Below are 18,272 nucleotides of genomic sequence, written 5' to 3'. Positions count from 1 at the left end.
AGATGGAGCAAGATTTCCCAGTATTATTTAAAAAACGGTCAGAGATTAAAAAAAAACGTTTTTTTTTTAACTGAAAGCAAGGAACAACATTAAAACTTAAAACGAACATAATTTATTACGTATATGAGGGGGGTCGCCCTCACCTCAATATCTCGCTCTTTACGATAAAGTTTTTCTTAGTACTTTTAAAAGAGCTTTTAATGTTAATTAAACCATCTTTGTGATTCATGAGTCACTCTTAAGGAACTGGGACAAAATTTAAACTTAAGCGTAAAGAGCAAGGTATCGAGGAGGGACCTCCCTCGCATACGTAATAACTTCTGTTCGTTTTAAGTTTTAATGTTGCTTTTTAGTTTCAGTTGAAAAAAGTTGTTATTTACAAATTATGTAGTAAGAAGCAACCCGGCTCAATAGTAACCAAAACTCAAAGAAATCGAATTTTTATACTAATAGCTACATCAAAAAATCGCATTTTAATGCTGATTTTAAATATATAAGTTTCATTAAGTTTAGTCTTACCCATCAAAAATTACGAACCTGAGAAAATTAGCCTTATTTTAGAAAATAGGAGGAAACAACTCTTAAAAGTCATAGAATCAGACTCAGCATATCAGAGAACTCTACTGTTAAAGTTTTAAGCTCCTATCTACAATAATGTGGAATTTTGTATTGTATGCCAGAAGGCAGGTCAGGGATGCGTATTTATTTGTTTGTTTGTTTGTTGTTTTTTTCCCCAGGGGTGATCGTATCGACCCAGTGGCCATAAAATCTTGTGAGAGGGCTCATTCTAACGGAAAAAAGTTTTAGTGCCCTTTTAAAGTGCCCTTTTAATTTTGCTTTAATTATTCATCTACGGAGAGCCAAAATCGAAACATTCATTGATTCAAAAACGTTCAAAAATTAAATAATAAAACAAGTTTTTTTAACGGAAAGTAAGGAGCGGCATTAAAACTTAAAACGAACAGAAATTACTTCGTATATGAAAGGGGCTGCTTCCTCATCAACGCCCCGCTCTTTACGCTAAAGTTTTTACTGTTTTTAAAAGTAGAGTTAAGAGAAAGAGTCAAATTTTAGCGTAAAGAGCGGGGCGTTGATGAGGAAGCATCAACCTCATCAACTTGTTTTCAACATCAACTTCATCAACATCATTTGTTTTCTCTTCGTCGAGGGAGATACAGTGCTTAGAAAATAGGTATTGCAGTGACTCCTGCAGCTCTTTGTCACTAACAAAGGTCTGATGCAGCTGCTACAGAAAGTAGTCCATAAATGGGATAAACACCGAAAGTAGGTGATACTTTTCAGGATCCTCTTGCTCTCTTCCGTAATTATCCCTCTATTTTCGTTTTGGAACTCATCCAGGTACTCTATTTCTGATTATAGCATCTTGATACAGCTCAGTCACTTTAGTAAAATGTCGATGAAACGTAGCTGTACTCCTTTCTTTCATGTCTCTAACATTCCTCTTTAGACTGTCAGAATGTTTGAAAAAGTGTACGAGATCTATAGTTTCTGATTGAAAACATGTAAGAAAATCTTATGACAGACTAAAAACTTTACTGATAGTAGCCATAGCTGCAAGTAGCTGCAGCAAAACTGCATCTCTCTGTTTGTGCAAAACTTCCTAGTTTTGCAGAATCTGCTCAATCCTGTTCTTTTTGTCCCTGTGATAGGACTACTTTCTTGAACACTTTGTGTAAAAATTGCAAAGCATTTAGGTGAAATTCTAAAGAGATTAATGACTTCTTTCATTGTTCCTAGACAATTTCGTATAACGAGTATGTTGTACGAATAACACAGGGATTTAAGGAAAGACTTGCACAGTGAACATGGAGTGCATGGGGAAAATATTCACGGATTATTGCAGCACAACCTTGAAACTGGCCACTCATAGATAAGGCTCCATCATAACCTTGCCCCCTTATATATTTTAAATTGTTTTTCTTTTCAACTAAGGCTTGTATCAACTAACTAAGGTCTGCTATCAGCCAACTGTTTCTTTTTCAAAAAATCTATAATTGTTGATTCCCATTTTGACATAATGGATGATATATTAACAAACAAGGGTGTAGATATAAAAACTGAAAAAAATACATGCGTAATTTAATTGAAGTTCAACAATCATAGGAGCCCGAGGTTATAACAGCACGAGGCTTACTTGGCAACAGCCTGCCTTTGTTCCCAACTGTATTTTCATAAAACGAATGTTATTCTGTAGAGATTGTCACACTTTACCTACTTGTTGTCCATACTTTACTGTATATCAATTGGATTAAAACGGATAGTGAATTTGGCTAATTTTTAAGACAGTTTGGTTTTAAATTTTATTTTTGTTTAGTTTTAATAGAGATTGTGAATTGGTAACTTAAATACACGAGAGCCAGAATTAAGGTATGATAAACTTGTTTTGGTGTTACTTGGTTCTTCTACATTTGTTTTTTCATAGGCATATATTTTGGGGGCGATACTTAACACGAGGATACCATAGGGAATTTATGATAGGCACGCCACTTGTGATATGAAAGCATTCAGAACACATTCAGAAATTAAAATGTGATATGAAAAAATCTTTAATCCAGAATTTTCCCAAAGAAATTTTTTGGAGGGAATTTTCAGAGAGAATACAATTGTTACTTTTGAGGGTCTTTTAGATGAAAGGGAATTTCCAAGGAAGTATTTTCCGTGGGGAGAAGGAATTTTCTGTAGATGGGGAGTAAAATATCCTAGCATTTATCATAAAGCAAATACATTTAAGTTAAAAGCGAAGTTTTTCCCAACTGAAAGTAAAGAGCAGCATCAAAACACAAAATTAACAAAAATTATTATGTATATGATGGGGGTACCTCTTCCTCAATGCCTCGTTTTTTATGCTAAAGTTTGACTTTTTGCCCCAATTCTTTAAGAACAACTCCTGAAGCCAAAAGGCCGTTTAACTATAGAAATAAGAACTTATTTGTAAAAATGGTAAAAAACTTAATTATGAAACGCGAGGTATTGAGGAGGGATGGGGGGGTGATTCCCCTCATGCATATAATACTTTCTCCTCATTTCAAGTTTTGGTGTTGCTCCTTATTTTCACTTGAATTTTTTTTAATTTAATTTGGTTAAGAATGACTCCAGACTACTACACAGTAGTACGGCCTCTGAAACTGAGAAGTATTAAAGGTTATATGTAGTAAGGTTATGTAGTAAAAGGTTATATGTAGTTAAAGGTTATAAATTGCAATACATATCTTGCAATTCATCACGGTTGGCTGGCTGCATGATTTTGTAGGTAAATAGTATTATTTTTAATTACTCTTTTTTCTAGGATCATGAATGAGATTTTTTTTTTGTATTTCATAAAAAGAAATCTTAGGGCAATAAGTTTTAAGGTGCAAGTTTTAATCAGCATTACATATATTGATTATATTAGTGTTACAATTTAGCCCCAGGAATACTATTTGTAAAACACGGTAGTATTCTTCCCTGCTTAACTGGTATTCTCCTAATCGGCCCCTTTCTCCAAATAAATCTGAGTTACATCTCCCTCCAGCAGTTCTATTAGTTCAAATCTAAAAGGATTTTTTTTTCGTATATCGTGTTTTAAAATATATACACTTTTTTCTCTTGTTTTTAACGTTAGAAAAAAATGTTTCCCTGAAATGAGTAAAATGAAGCGACATTTAGATAGTTGCCTATGGGAAAAATATCTTTCGAGACGAATGTTTTCTATTTCCATGTTGTTAAAAATGGACACAGTCTTTACAATACCTACGGTGAATGAATAGCCATGACAAAATTCTAAGGGAGAAAAATAAACAAGAACTAAGAAAGTGGATCTGCAGTCGGTGGAATTCACACAGGAAAAACGAGGATAAAACAGAAATGAGAAACAAGGCAAAAGAAAAATTCATATCCTAAAATACATAAAGTAAATCGAGAAAATAAAAATTGAAAATTAAAACACAAGAAAAAACAGATATACAATAGAGATACTCTTGTCAGTCCTAAGGTCTAACAAATATAATTGTGAATCAATCCAGATTTGAGTGATACTGGCCAACAAGAGGTTGCTTAAAAGCAAACGGAGCCTAATTTTTTTTCATGCAATAGTAGCTTTACTTGCCTTTATTTTTATTTTCCTCTTGTCTATTGTTTCTTATATCATTGATTTTTTTATGTCTTTTGAATCACTGTTATAACTACTTCAATTTTTTCTTCTTCGTTTGCACTCGTTTGATCATGTTGAAATATCCAAGTCATATACTTACTCTTATCGATTCCACTAACCACAAACCATGTCGTTCGCACACGGTTGGTCATGGTGAAATATCCATGACATATATTTACTCTTATCGATTCCACTAGCCTAAGCCATGTTGTTAATTTCCTTGCTTGTTTGTTATTTATTTATATTTTCGTGTGTATATGGCCCATGGGTTTTTGAAATACACCTATCTATCTGTCTATCTATATTTACTCTTTAAGATTCCACTTGCCCTAAGCCATATGGTTTGAACTCGGTTGATCATGGTGAAACATCCATGACATATACTTACTCTTATAGATTCCACCAAACATAAACCATATCATTAGCACTCGGTTGTGCACGGTGAAATATCAATGACATATATTTACTCTTATCGATTCCACTAACCACAAACCATGTCGTTTGCACACGGTTGGTCATGGTGAAATATCCATGGCATATATTTACTCTTTAAGATTCCACTAGCCCTAAGCCATATGGTTTGAACTCGGTTGATCATGGTGAAACATCCATGACATATTCAAACTTTTATAGATTCCACCAACCATAAACCATATCATTAGCACTCGGTTGTGCACGGTGAAATATCAATGACATATATTTACTCTTATAGATTCCACTAACCATAAACCCTATTGGTTCTTACCTTCGTCTTATTTCATTAGATAATTCTTGTTTTGGTCATATCCCTGTTCGTTGCGGAGTAAGACAAGGGTAGTTCTTTCTCCGTATATTTTTAATACTTGTATTGAAGATTTGCTATCAAAAATATCGACTACGTGCCTACTAGGACCTTCTGATATTTCATATCTGGCTTATGCGGATGACCTTCTTCTGATTAGTCAAACTGAGTCTGGTCTTGCCCGTTCAGTGAAGCCAGTTACTTCTGCCTTCCGCGATATCGGCCTGTACCTAAATAAGTGCGAGTTTCTTGTTTTCAAGGTTAATAATTGTTCAGAATCACTATACTGCGGTGGCCTTAGTATTCTCCGTGTTAAATCGTTTCTTTGGCTTGGCAGAACAGTTTCCAATTCTATGAATGCTCTCCGGTCTCGTGCTGTCAAAGATATTAGTGATAAGCTGAGGATCGGTTATTCTAAGATTGTGGCAAAATCGTGGACACTATAGGAGAAGAGCGCTAACTCGGCTTTACACAAATTTTTGTTATCATTCTGTATTTTTTTGTACTGGTATTCGGCCACTTCTGTTGACCAGTGATCTAAAACGTATTCGCATAAACTATTACCGGCACTGCAAATTTCTTTTTTATCTGCTTCGTTCTTACCGGAATACAAAACTGATTAAAAATTATTTTGCGACAGATATTATGGTGTTTTTGGAAAATTATGTGCCAAGCTAGCTATTGAAGCGTCTTATAGGCTAGCCCTTTCAGGCTAGCCCTTTTTAAAGGAAAAGCCCTTTCATATACGGAGTAATTTCTGTTTGTTTTAAGTTTTAATGTCGCTCCTTATTTTCATTTAATTTTTTTCTGTGTGTTTAATCTACTCTCATAGATTCCACTAACCCTATATTTTGAACTCGTTTGATAATGGTAAAATATATATGACACATATTTACTCTTATAGATTCAACTAACCATAAACCATATCATTTGCATTCCGCTGGTCATGGTAAAATATATGTGACACATATTTCAAACAGTTCGTGATAACGATCTGTAGTAAGGAGTGACCCGGCTCAATAGTAACCAAAACTCTAAGAAACGGAATTTTGATACCAATAGTTACATCAAGAGAATCAACATACAAGTTTTGTCAAGTTTAGTTTTACCCATCAAAAGTTACAAGCCTGAGAAAATTTGCCTTATTTAGAAAATAGAAGGGATAACCCCCTAAAGTCATAGAATTTTAATGAAAACAACAGCATCAGACAGAGCGTATCCGAGAACCCTACTTTAGTATTTTCAAGCTACTATCTATAAAAATGTTGAATTTTGTTTTGTTTTTTTTTGCCAGAAGATAGCCTACATCAAGTATGCGTGTTGGTTCGTCTTTTTTTTAGGGGTGATCGCATCAACTCAGTGTTCCTAAAATGTCGCAAGAGGGCTCATTCTGACATAAATGAAAGTTCTAGTGTCCTTTTTAAGTGACCAAAAAATTGGTGGGCACCTAGGCCCCCTCCCACGCATATTTTCCCCCAAAGCTACTGGATTAAAATTTCAAGATAGCCATTCTGTTCAACTTAGTCGGAAACCTAATAACTTTGTCTTTTAGATAAGATAAGATAAGATTTATTCATCACGAAACACACATACAATATTACATTTTACTATTTCCCCAAAGGCTCATTGGCCTGTAAAAAAGGGGAAAATGAACGAGCCACTTACTCAGAAAAGAAAAAAAAATAATCACTTACTCACAGAGAGAAGAGCAAAAAGGAGAAGAGAGGAAAATATAAATAAAATGAAAAACTATAGAAAACAAAACTAAATAGACTAATAGATTGAATAGAATAAATTAATTATGTAGATCTGTAGATAAAATAGACTCCAATGAAATAATAAGTGAATATATATGCATACATACACGCATATACACATATAAAAAGAGATAAAATAATTTCTAAGAAGCCAATGAATTTTTAATAGTTTTTTTGAACAAACCGAATGAGTGGCACCTTTGAGCTGATTCGGGCAACTTATTCCATACAATATAACTCGCAATTAAAGGATTAAAGTCTGACCTTACACAAGGAGTAAAAGGAGCTTGAATATGATTTTCGGTATTGCGAAGATTATAATTATTCTGATCAGAGGTGAAAGATGGCTGAACACTGAGGGGACGGGGGAGGTCACTATGAAGCTGAGAAAAAGTAAAACATGCACACGAAAGAATATACAGTGACTTGAGATCAAGTAATGGGATAACTCTTGAACGGTTAGTTTCCTTAATGAGGTTTCTAGCTTTATTATAAACCTTAGAAAGTGGTTTTAACAGTGAAGGAAAGGTTGACATCCATACTATTGGACAGTAGGAAACGTAAGATCGGATCAAGGAGTGAAAAGGGATTTCCGAAATTGATCCAGGGAAAATATGTTTGAGTTTCCTTAAAATACCGAGACTCCTGCATATCTTCATTTTAATCAAATCAATGTGACGCTTGAAAGACAAGTTTTCATCAACAAGAATGCCCAAAAAACGAACATATCGATCTTTAGATCTGTGAATTATCCCATTTGGCTGATGAATTTCTAATAACTTGGGATAAATCTGAGAAACATGCGAAAATATCAAAAAATTGGATTTTGAATAATTTAGGGTAAGAAAATTAACATCAAGCCATGAAATTACTCTCTCAAACAAGTATTCCAAGTTTAATCGAAGCTAGGATTCACAGTTCCCCGAAGTGCCGAGTGTGCTATCATCAGCAAAACAAACAAGGACATCAGAAGATGGCGAACTATAGCTGGCACTATGGGCAAGGGAAGGTTTAGGATGACAGAGGCTACAGCAATGAATAGGTTTCTGCTTTTTTACTGCGTAAAAAAGATCATTTATATAAATCAAAAATAGCACTGGCCCTAAAACTGATCCCTGAGGGACGCCAAAATTCACTTGTGATTGACAGAAATTAAATTGTGGATTGACAGAAATTAACCTATCATTCAAATAAGATTGAAACCAAGAAAATACATTACCCCTAATGCCAAAATGAGACATCTTCGATAGAAGAATTTCATGGGTTAAGGAATCGAATGCCTTGCGAATATCCAGGAATATAGCAGCCGGAATCAATCCCAAATCCAATTCAGAATGTATAAAATTCAAAAGGGTCATACAGGCATGCTCAGTGGAGTGCTTCATTCGGAAACCAAATTGAAAATCATGAAGAAACTCTTTAGATTTTAGAAATTTAAGCAGACGAGAAAGCATAGCCTTTTCGAAGATTTTACTAAATACTGATAAAATTGAAATTGGTCGATAATTTGCTGGATCATTTCTTGGTCCACCTTTATACAGAACAATAATCCGAGTACGCTTGAGAGGATCTGGAAAAACCCCATATTTAAATGAAAGATTAACAAGTTTTGTAAGAGGCACAACTATTGAAGGAAGAATAGATTTAACTACCTTAGTAGGAATAGAATCTGGCCCAGATGAAGATGATTCTTTCAAGCCATTAACAATTTTAGTAATTTCAATTTCTGTTACTGGCTCTAGAAACATAGACTTAACACAAGACGGCCCGAGGTAAGATCTAAAGTCCGACTTAGACCGAGATAAAGTAGCTGTGGAAGCGATATTATTACTAATACTAGCGAAAAATGAAGTAAATGCTTCTTGGACATTAAGCTCACCCTCTACAGTCTCATCACCAATGACCAGACTCATAGGTAAAGAGCTATATTGAGAACCAGGTTTAAGCACAGAATTTATTACCTTCCAAGTTTTACGAATATCCTTATTACACGCAGCAAAATTATTTAGATAATAGAGAGATTTGGCTTTCCTACACAAGGAATTATATATATTCCGGTAAATCTTGAATTGACAAAGACGAATAGCACTCGTTGAAAGTGTAGCACATTTATAATACCTCCAGAGATTATTTTTCCTTCTCCAGCTTTTGAGAAGTCCGGATGTCATCCATGGGTTTAGAGGAATAATCCTTTTAGACCTGCGATTAGAAGGTGGTACTTTATAAATGCTAAGAATAGCCTCTTTTATGGTTCCATAAAACGACTCAAATAAACAAGAAAAATCCTTGTCATCAAACAGTTCGTGGTAACGAACTGTAGTAAGGAGCGATCCGGCTCAATAGTAACCAAAACTCTAAAAAATTGAATTTTGATATCAATAGCTACATCAAAAGAATCGCATTCTAATGCTGATTTTAAATATATAAGTTTCATCAAGTTTAGTCTTAGCCATCATAAGTTACGAGCCTGAGAAAATTTGCCTTATTTAGGAAAATAGGGAGAAACACCCCCTAAAAGACGTAGGATCTTAACGAAAATGACACCATCAGATTCAGCGTATCAGAGAACCCTACTGTAGAAGTTTCAACCTCTTATCTACAAAAATGTGGAATTTTGCATTTTTTGCCAGAAGACAAATCACGGGAGCGTGTTCATTTGTTTTTTTTTTGTTTTTTTTTGTTTTTTTCCCAGGGGTCATCGTATCGACCAAGTGGTCCTAGAATGTCGCAAGAGGGCTCATTCTAACGGAAATGAAAAGTTCTAGTGCCCTTTTTAAGTGACCAAAAAAATTGGAGGGCATCTAGGCCCCCTCCCATAGCCATTTTGTTTAGCATAGTCGAAAATCATAATAACTATGTTTTTGGGGATGACTTACTCCCCCACAGTCCCTGGGGGAGGGGTTGCAAGTTACAAACTTTAACCAGTGTTTACATATAATAATGGTTATTGGGAAGTGTGCAGACGTTTTCAGGGGGATTTTTTTGGTTTTGGGGGTAGGGTTGAGGGAGGGGGCTATGTGGGATGATCTTTCCTTGGAGAAATATGCAATAGGGGAAAAAATTCTATGAAAAGGGCGCAGGACGAATCTGGTCACGTTGGAAAAAAACGTCAAATTAAGAGCTTAATATACAATGCTGGGTGTTCGGAGCCTCTCTATTATGGAGTATAATTTGAAAATAACACAACTATACGAGCGATAAAACATATATACCACAACCATAACTCAACTAACGAAAGAACTGCTAAGAGATAACACAACTATAAAGCGAAAACAGGTGAAAACTAACGGGAAAATAAACGAACTAAGAGGTGGAAGGGGCCCAGAGAAAAAATATAATCCTTTTTCAATTTTGAGCCTAACTTCCGCAAAGGAGTAATAATGTCAGAAGCCCCGAAATACCGAATTATTTTCTTTTCAAACAGTTCGTGGTAAGGAACTGTAGTAAGGGGCGACCCGGCTCAATAGTAAACGAAACTCTAAAAAACGGAATTTTGATGCTAAAAGATACATCAAAAGAATCGAATTTTTACGCTGATTCTAAATATATAAGTTTCAATTAATTTAGTCTTTGCCATCAAAAGTTACGAGCCTGAGAAAATTTGCCCTATTTTGGAAAAAAGGGGGAAACATCCCCTAAAAGTCATAGAATCTTAACGAAAATCACACTATCACATTCGGTATATCAGAGAACTCTATAGCAAAATTTTCAAGCTACTATCTAAAAAATGTGGAATTTTGTATTTTTTGCCAGAAGACAAATCACGGGTGCGTGTTTATTTGTTTGTTTGTTTTTTTTGTTTTTTTTCCCCAGGGGTCATCGTATCGACCAAGTGGTCCTAGAATGTCGCGAGAGGGCTCATTCTAACGGAAATGAAAGGTTCTAGTGTCCTTTTTAAATGACCAAAAAAATTGGAGGGCAAATAGGCCCCCTCCCATGCTTATTTTTTCCAAAAGTCAAAAGATTAAAATTTTAAGATAGCCATTTTGTTCAACATAGTCGAAAACCATAATAACTATGTCTTTGGGAATGACTTACTCCCCCACAATCCCTGAGGGAGGGGCTGCAAGTTACAAACTTTGACCAGTGTTTACATATAGTAATGGTTATTGGGAAGTGTACAGACGTTTTCATGGGGATTTTTTGGTTTGGGGGGTGGGGTTGATGGGAGAGGGCTTTGTGGGAGGATCTTTCCTTTGAGGAATATGTCATGGGGGAAGAAAAATTCAATGAAAAGGGCGCAGGATTTTCTAGCATTACTATAAAAAAAAACAATGAAAAAATAAACATGAAAACGTTTTTTCAAATGAAAGTAAGGAATAGCATTAACATTTAAAACGAACAGAGATTATTACGCATATGAGGGGTTCTAAAAATACTTTAGCATAAAGAGCGAGGTATTTAGGAGGAGATAAATACCTCGCTCTTTATGCTAAAATATTTTTAGTGATTTCAACTATTTATTCTACGGCCTTTTTGATTCAGGGGTCATTCTTAAAGAATTGGGACAAAACTTACGATTTAGTGTAAAGAGCGAGGTATTAACGAGGGTACAAACCCCACTCGTACACATAATAAAAATATAAGAATATAAAAGTTTGTTACGTAAGTTAATTCTTAAGTTACGTATATTTTTTACTAATAAAAACGTTCGTTGAATATTAAAAGTTCTAGTAGCCTTTTTAAGTAACCGAAAAATTGGAGGGCAGCTAGGCCTCCTTCCCCATCCCTTATTTCTCAAAATCGTCTGATCAAAACTAAGAGAAAGCCATTTAGCCAAAAAAAAATTAATATACTAATTTCATTTCAATAATTTATGTGCGGAGAGCCAAAATCAAACATGCATTAATTCAAAAACGTTCAGAAATTAAATAAAAAAAACTAGTTTTTTTAACTGAAAGTAAGGAGCGACATTAAAACTTAAAACGAACAGAAATTACTCCGTATATGAAATGGGTTGTCCCCTCCGCAGTCCCACGCTCTTTACGGTAAAGTTTTTAATTGTTTTAAAAAGTAGAATTGTGCCAAAGAGTCAAACTTTAGCGTAAAGAGCGTGGGACTGCGGAGGGGACAACCCATTTCATATACGGAGTAATTTCTGTTCGTTTTAAGTTTTAATGTCGCTCCTTACTTTCAGTTAAAAAAAACTAGTTTTTTTTAATTTAATTATCAAATAAGCTCCACGAATTTTTTGCTAATTTTAATCTCTCCCTCCATTAAAAATTCCCAGAAATTTTTTTCTCTACGAGTAATTCCTCCTGCTTACAAACCCTTCCTCAGGAAACCTCCTCAAAACAATTCTATCCTTGCTGAAAATTTCTCGCTCGAAAATTTCTCTTGGATAATTCTGCCTTGAAATTCTTCTTAGCCTACTTTCATTTGAAAAAAAACTGTTATTTTTTTGTTTTTTTGTCGTTTTTCAGATTTTGGCATAAATTACCCTCTATAAAAAATTTTTCTCAATACCTCTCTCCCCCCAATAGAAATTTTCTTCCATGAAAATTCTCCCATGGACAATTTCTCCTATTACAACGGAAAAATCCCCCAGAAAATTCCAACTCTGCTGATAATTCCTTCGGTAATTCTCCCGGAACATCTCCACACGTAAGCTTGATATCTCAAAGGAAAAGTAAGACAAATAAAAAGAGTTTCGCATGGGAATTCTGGAGAATCCCTCCGTGGTAAATTTTCCTTAAAAAATTCACCCTGGAAACTTTCCTGTCCGCGTAATATTCTCCACATGGAAAATCCATGAACAGAAAGTTCCCCATCCCTGAAGAACTTTTCTATACTTATAAATAATAAAGACTATACGCAAAGAATGGACAAAATTCGTAACTCTCTACCCTTTTCCCAGAGGCTGTGGGGGATAACTACATCCCCAGAGGCATAGCTATTGGACCTTTTGACTATACTGAACAGAATGGCTACCTCATAATTTTGATCACATGAGAGGGCTAGTTGCCCTCCAATCTTTTTTTATCACTTAAAAGTGTGCTAGAATTTTCAATTTGAATTCTGAAAAGCCCTCTCCTGATCTTCTAAGAACATTTGTTCAATACTTTTGTGAAAAAATATCTTTACTCATGATTTTTCTTATGGCAAAATCTACACAATTCCAAATTCCTGCAGAAAGGAGATTAAAACCGCAAAATTAGGGTTCTCTGATATTTTTGATGATATTAATTTCATTAAAATTCCTTGATTTTTTGGAGGTGTTTTCTACCCTTTTCGGAAGTGAGTCAAAAAATTTTTAGGCTCGTAGCCTTTGATGGGTAAAATTAAACTTAATGAATTTGGTAAATTTGGAATCAGCATAAAAAGTCATTTCTTGTGATACACTTATTGTTATCGAAATTTTTAACTCTAGCGTTTTGGTTACTGTTGGGACGAACCGCTCGCTACCCGAAACTGTTTGATAAGGAATTGTTTACATTTTAAATTTACTTGGTTCTGGCTTGGCGATTCATTCTTTTTTTTATCTAAATTAAACTAAAAGAATAAAATAACAAGAGCTAAGAGCTCATATGGCACTTGTGACGAGGCGAGAAGAGCTAAGAGCCAAGAGATCATATGGTATGAGCTCTAACAAAATTATATGTATCAGTAGATTGATTTAAAAAGGAAAATAAGAGGCTTAATGCCGGTCAGGATTTAAAATAAGAGCTCTGAGTCACGATATCCTTCTAAATATCAAAATTCATTAAGATCCGATCACCGACTCGTAAGTTATAAATACCTAATTTTTTCCAATTTTTCCTCTCCCTTTAGCCCCAGATGGTCGAATCTGGGAAAACGACTTTATCAAGTCAATTTGTGCAGCTCCCTGACACGCCTACCAATTTTAATCGTCCTAGCACGTCCAGAAGCACCAAACTCGCCAAATCACTGAACCCCTCCCCCCAACTCCCCCAAAGAGAGCGAATCCAGTACGATACTGTCAATCACGTATCAAGGACATTTGTTTATTCTATCCACCAAGCTTCATCCCGATTCCTCCACTCCAAGTGTTTTTCCAAGATTTCCCCCTCCAACTCCCCCCAATGTCACAGGATCTGGTAGGAATTTAAAATTAGAACTTCAAAGCACAAGATCCTTCTAAATATCAAATTTCATTAAGATCTGGTCACCCTTTCGAAAGTTAAAAATTCCTCAATTTTCAAAATTATCCCCCCCCCCCAAATTCCACCAAAGAGAGCAGATCCGGTCCGGTTATGTCAGTCACGTATCTTAGACAGGTTTCAATTCTTCCGATCCAGTTTTATCCTGATCTCACCACTTTAAGCATTTTCTAAGATTTCCGGTCCCCCAAACTGCCCCCCCCCCCCATTTACACTTGATCCGGTTGATATTTAAAATAAGAGATCTGAGTTACGAGGTCCTTCTAAATATAAAGTTTCATGAAGATCTGATCACTCCTTCGTAAGTTAAAAATACGTCATTTTTCTTATTTTCAGAATTAGCCCCCCCCCCAAATAGAGCGGATCCGTTCAAATTATGTAAATCACATATGTAAGACTTCTGCTCTTATTTTTCCCACCAAGTTTCATCCCGATCCCTCCAGTCTAAGCGTTTTCCATGATTTTAGGTTCCCCACCCCAAACTTCCCCCAGTGGCAATAGATCCGGTAAGGATTTAAAATAAGAGCTTTGAGACACGATATCCTTCTAAATATCAAATTTTATTGAGATCCGATCACCCTTTCGTAAGTTAAAAACACCTAATTTTTCTATTTTTTTTAATTACCCCCCCCCCCCCCAACTACCCCAAAGAGAGCGGATCCGTTCCGGTTATGTCAATCATGTATCTAGGACTTGTGCTTAATATTCCCACCAAGTTTCATCCCGATCCCTCCACTCTGTTTTTTCCGAGTTTTAGGTTTCACCCTCCCAACTGCCCCCCCACAATGTCACCAAATCTGGTCGGGATTTAAAATAAGAGCTCTAAGACACCATATCCTTCTAAATATCAAATTTCATTGAGATCCGATCACCCGTTCGTAAGTTAAAAATACCTCATTTTTTAATTTTTCAGAATTACCCCCCCCCCAACCACCCCAAAGAGAGCAGATCCGTTCCGGTTATGTCAATCATGTATCTAGGACTTGTGCTTATTTTTCCCACCAAGTTTCATCCCGATCCCTCCACTCTAAGTGTTTTCCAAGATTTTAGGTTTCCCCCTCCCATATCTCCCCCCCCCCCAATGTCACCAGATCGGGTCGGGATTTAAAGTAACAGCTCTGAGACATAACGTTCTTCCAAAAATTAAAGTTCATTAAGATCCGATCAACAGTTCGTAAGTTAAAAATATTTCAATTTTTCTATTTTTCCGAATTAACCGCCCCTCCCCCAGATGGTCAAATTGGGAAAACGACTATTTCTGATTTAAGCTGGTTCCGTCCCTGATATGCCTGCCAAATTTCATCGTCCTAGCTTACCTGGAAGTGCCTACAGTAGCAAAACCGGGACCGACAGACCGACAGACAGACAGACAGACCGACAGACCGACAGAATTGGCGATTGCTATATGTCACTTGGTTAATACCACGTGCCATAAAAACACCCCTGACAGGAATCCTTTCTTTTGCAGTCCTAGTAAACGCATTCTTGATTGCAAAGGATTAACGGGTTTGATGCACTATAGGTACACTATAGGTACTATAGGAACAAGTTCACTGGAGGTAATTACTCTTACATATTAGTCCAGCGTGTATATTTGCGCACTTCCTTCATAGAGCAATCCTTCTAAAGTTGCTAATAGCTGTATATTTCTAAATTATTTTTTTAACCTTTATCTTACCCTACTATGATAAAAAAGAAATACAAGAAATAAAAATATAAAATAAATCCCACAGGATGTTTTACACCAGATGTATTTTGAAGCATAGGTACGTAAAAAATTCCATATTCTCTTCTTTTTTCATTCCTTTTGTTTGTCTTAGCTTCCGTTTGACTGTTCAATTTTACATAGAAGGGGGGGGGGGGAGTTTCCACATGGAAAGTCATTTGGGGGGATATTTCTGCATGGAGAATTTTCCTAGGGATTAATCACGACCCCCTAAGCACAAGGGTGATTGCAATGAAATAATACATATTTTTGAGAACGTTAGGGATTACATAAAAAAACTAGTTTTTCTAACTGAAAGTAAGGAGCGACATTAAAACTTAAAACGAACAGAAATTACTCCGTATATGAAATGGGTTGTCCCCTCCGCAATCCCTCGCTCTTTATGCTAAAGCTTTTAATTGTCTTAAAAAGCAGAATTGTGGTAAAGAGTCAAACTTTAGCGTAAAGAGCGAAGTATTGCGGAGGGGACAACCCATTTCATATACGGAGTAATTTCTGTTCGTTTTAAGTTTTAATGTCCCCATTTTTTTAAAAGGAGAAAACACCCCCTTTTAGGGGGTGTTTTCTCCTATTTTTTAAAATAAGACAAATTTTCTCAGGCTCGTAACTTTTGATGACAAAGACCAAATTTGATGAAACTTATATATTTAAAATCAGCATGAAAATCCAATTCTTTTGATGTATATTTTAGCATCAAAATTCAGTTATTTAGATTTTCGTTTACTATTGAGCCGGGTCGCTCCTTACTACAGTTCGTTACCACGAACTGTTTGAAAAGCATTTTGATACAAAATTTGTTAAACAGTGATTCTTTTAATTATTTTAAAAACCTAGAACCGTGTTTGAAAGTCATTCTTAAGTTATTGGGTAAAAAAAACTTTTTCTGTAACAAACAAGGATTACGGAGTGATGCAGCCTCTTTAGGCTCTAATAAGACTCTTTACTTTTATTTGGAAGACTTTTTTTTAAATTTGTCTCCTTTAAGGTTCAAAAGTAATTGGAGGGTTACCAGCTTGCCCACACCTGTTTTAGCTGTACCCCCTGTTAACTGTTGTTGAGTTGCTGTCACACACACACACACACACACACACACACACACACACACACACACACACACACACACACACACACACACACACACACACATATATATATATATATATATATATATTTATATATATATATATATATATATATATATATATATATATATATATATATATATATATATATATATATATATATATATATATATATATATATATATATATATATATATATATATATATATATATATATATATATATATATATATATATATGGAGCCCATGAACTGTTCCAATATAAGGAATGAGCCGATGAACCGTTCCTTATATCATGAAACACTACCAGATATATATATATATATATATATATATATATATATATATATATATATATATATATATATATATATATATATATATATATATATATATATATATATATATATATATATATATATATATATATATATATATATATATATATATATATATATATATATATATATATATATATATATATATATATATATATATATATATATATATATATATATATATATATATATATATATATATATATATATATATATATATATATATATATATATATATATATATATATATATATATATATATATATATATATATATATATATATATATATATATGGAGCCCATGAACTGTTCCAATATAAGGAATGAGCCGATGAACCGTTCCTTATATCATGAAACACTACCAGATATATATATATATATATATATATATATATATATATATATATATATATATATATATATATATATATATATATATATATATATATATATATATATATATATATATATATATATATATATATATATATATATATATATATATATATATATATATATATATATATATATATATATATATATATATATATATATATATGAAAATGAACGGTGAACGATGCATCAGAGCCTTGCTATTTTATTCAAACTTCTATTTACTCAACTCCATGCAAAAGCAGTCACCATGGACAATACACATACCCCTAGTTACACTTCATCAGAACGCAATATTTATCTGTTCGATCATCTTTAGGCCCTCGGTTCAGTATTTCCAATGTTAGAAAGACGGGACGAGCAGGAGTTGTTCCACTTTTCTCCTCATTCAAGCGGGAAGACAAAGGATCCTATTTTGCGTCAAAATTAAAGTTTGGAGGAGGGACAAAAAGCCTTTCAAAGAGCTAAAAGAGCAAAGATTCTCCATATGTTTCACATCACCTCTCTCTAGCAGCAGTATCAGAACGTTGTTTAATTTATTTGACCTTAAGGGAACAAGGGAGGGGCTGGTTCACTTTACACCTCGTTGAGGCTAGAATACAATTGACCACATTTTGCAAGAAATTTTAAGTTTGGAGGAGGGGCAAAAAAGCCCGTCAAAGAGCTAGGAGACCAAATATTCTCAACATGTTTCACATTTCCTCTACCTAACAGCGGTATAAGAGCATTGTTTAAAATATAAATGCCATTACAAAAAAATTGATCTAAAACTTCCTTGAGGACGAGCTATGTTTGAGTCAAACGTGGAATGCTCGTTAATATGAAAAAGTTTTTGTTTTTATTATCATCATTATTATCATTATTAGCATAACACCAGGCATGCTGTAGTGTCAAGCATGAAACCTGATGTATATCAGGTTTTTC

At 34.5% G+C, this 18,272-nt stretch overlaps 1 protein-coding gene and 1 long non-coding RNA gene across 2 annotated transcripts in view; one reads left to right on the top strand and one right to left on the bottom strand.

Moving 5' to 3' along the window:
• Positions 1-18,272, bottom strand: part of LOC136028754 (hemicentin-2-like) — a gene marked incomplete in the record, with an annotated part of 380,916 nt that overhangs the window by 188,551 nt on the left and 174,093 nt on the right.
• LOC136028756 (uncharacterized) overlaps positions 2,250-18,272 on the top strand; it is a 171,508-nt gene continuing 155,485 nt past the window's right edge. The window contains exon 1 of the long non-coding RNA XR_010617868.1: positions 2,250-2,388. This is a non-coding gene — a long non-coding RNA (uncharacterized LOC136028756). The remainder of the gene's footprint in view (positions 2,389-18,272) is intronic.

The sequence above is a fragment of the Artemia franciscana genome, chromosome 7, assembly GCF_032884065.1.
Source record: "Artemia franciscana chromosome 7, ASM3288406v1, whole genome shotgun sequence".
Taxonomy (NCBI): domain Eukaryota; kingdom Metazoa; phylum Arthropoda; class Branchiopoda; order Anostraca; family Artemiidae; genus Artemia; species Artemia franciscana.
The sequence above is the reverse complement of the archived record's forward strand: the minus strand, read 5'-3'. Positions and strand labels throughout refer to the sequence as shown.